We start from the raw sequence: 2,270 nt of genomic DNA, 5'->3' as shown, positions 1-2,270 counted from the left end.
CACTGATTCTACATTAAGGTGAGTTGTGTAAGTATTTCATTATATATTGCAGTGTAATAATAATAGAAGTAGCCTGGGCACAGTGGCTCATGCCTGTTATCCAGCACTTTGGGAGGCTGAGGCAGGTGGATCACCTGAAGTCGGGCGTTCAAGACCAGCCTGGCCAACATGGTGAAACACTGTCTCTACTAAAGGTACAAAAACTGGCTGGACATGGTGGCAGGGACCTGTAATCCAAACTACTTGGGAGGCTGAGGCAGGAGAATTGCTTGAACCCAGGAGCAGAGGTTGCAGTAAGCCGCGATCATAGCATTTTGGGAGGCTGAAGTGGGCAGAACACCTGAAGTCAGCAGTTCGAGACCAGCCTGGCCCAGTGGTGAAACCCCATGTCTAATAAAAATACAAAAATTAGCTAGGCGTCATGGTAAGAGCCTATAAGCTGAGCTACTCAGGGGGCTGAGGCAAAAGAATTGCTTGAACCCAGGAGGTGGAGGTTGCAGTGAGCTGAGATCATGTCCCTGCACTCCAGCCTGGGCGATAGAGCAAGATTCTGTCTTTGAAAAAAAAAAAAAAAAAAAAAAAAAAAAAGGCAAGCCAGTTCCAATGGCTTATACATGTAATCCCAGAACTTTGGGAGGCCAAGGTAGAAAGATCACTTGAGGCTAGGAGTTCCAGGTAAACCTGGGCAACATAGCAAGACCCCGTCTCTACAAAACATTTTTAAAAAATTAGGCATAGTGGCATGTGCCTGTAGTCTCAGCTACTCAGGAGGCTGAGGCAAGAGGATTGCTGGAGCCCAGGAGGTGGAGGCTGCAGTGAGCCATGCTTGTGCCACTGCACTCCAGGCTGGGTGACTGACAGAGTGAGACCGTTTCTCAAAAAAAGAATTCAGAGTAGAGAAAGGTATGAATTGTAAGTTCAAGCATGCCACGTCCCACATTTCCTTCAGAAGTGTTGATGCATGCCCCAAGAAATCTGCATTCATTTCCCAGCGCTGCCTTAACAAAGTACCCTAAACTGTGTAGCTTCAACCACAGATTTCTCACAGTTCTGGAGGCCAGGAGTCTGAAATCAAGGGGTTTTGAATTGTTTGTTTGTTTTTCCTGTGAAGGCTGTGAGGGAGGGTCTGTCCCAGGTCTCGCTTCTGGATTCTCAGAGCCTCCAGAGTTCCCGGGCTTGTAGGTGGTCTTCTGTCTCTGTCTTGACCTTATCTTCCCTTTGAAGGGGTCTTTGTCCACATATTCCTTTTTTTTTTTTTTTTTGAGATGGAGTTTCACTCTTGTTACCCAGGCTGGAGTGCAATGGTGCGATCTCGGCTCACCGCAACCTCTGCCTCCTGGGTTCAAGCAATTCTCCTGCCTCAGCCTCCCGGGTAGCTGGGACTACAGATGCGCACCACCATGCCCAGCTAAGTTTTGTATTTTTAGTAGAGATGGGGTTTCACCATGTTGACCAAGATGGTCTCAATCTCTTGACCTCATGATCCACCCGCCTCAGCCTCCCAATATGCTGGGATTATAGGCGTGAGCCACTGCGCCCAGCTACATATCCCTTTTTATAAGGGCACCAGGCACACGGGATTAGGATTCACCCTCATTACCTCAGCTTAGGTTGATCACATGTGAAGAGCCTATTTCCATATAAGGTCATATCCACAGACCCTGCAGCATACGGCTTTAGCGTCTTTTGGGGAGACATAGGAAAATGCCTAATGCTTTAGATTTGCAAATATTTTCAGCTTGAGTTTCTGGGTTTTATTTTTTCTTTTTTGCATCAAATGGGTGATGTGACGATACCGTAACAAGTTATGAGGAAGGCACATATTATAAAATAGCATAAAAACCCAATCGTCATGCTTAGGTTTTGGTTTTCTATTTATTTTATTTATTTATTTTTTTTGAGACAGAGTTTCACTCTTGTTACCCAGGCTGGAGTGCAATGGTGCTATCTCAGCTCACCGCAACATTCGCCTCCTGGGTTCAGGCAATTCTCCTGGCTTAGCCTCCTGAGTAGCTGGGATTACAGGCACGTGCCACCATGCCCAGCTGATTTTTTGTATTTTTAGTAGAGACGGGATTTCGCCATGTTGACCAGGATGGTCTCTATCTCTTGACCTCATGATCCACCTGCCTCGGCCTCCCAAAGTGCTGGGATTACAGGCATGAGCCACAGCACCCGGCCAGGTTTTGGTTTTTTAATTTTAATTTTTCTTGAGGCAAGGTCTTGCTCCATTACTCAGGCTGCAGGGCAGTGGTGCAAACATGGTTCAC

At 46.7% G+C, this 2,270-nt stretch overlaps 1 pseudogene; it reads right to left on the bottom strand.

Annotated features, from left to right (window-relative positions):
* Positions 1 to 1,771: 1,771 nt before the first annotated feature.
* On the bottom strand, positions 1,772 to 1,869 carry LOC116546234 (annotated as a pseudogene).
* Between the last annotated feature and the right edge of the window lie 401 nt (positions 1,870 to 2,270).

Source organism: Sapajus apella, unplaced genomic scaffold (genome assembly GCF_009761245.1).
Source record: "Sapajus apella isolate SASKATOON/1434 unplaced genomic scaffold, GSC_monkey_1.0 scaffold703, whole genome shotgun sequence".
NCBI classification, from domain to species: Eukaryota; Metazoa; Chordata; class Mammalia; order Primates; family Cebidae; genus Sapajus; species Sapajus apella.
The sequence above is the reverse complement of the archived record's forward strand: the minus strand, read 5'-3'. Positions and strand labels throughout refer to the sequence as shown.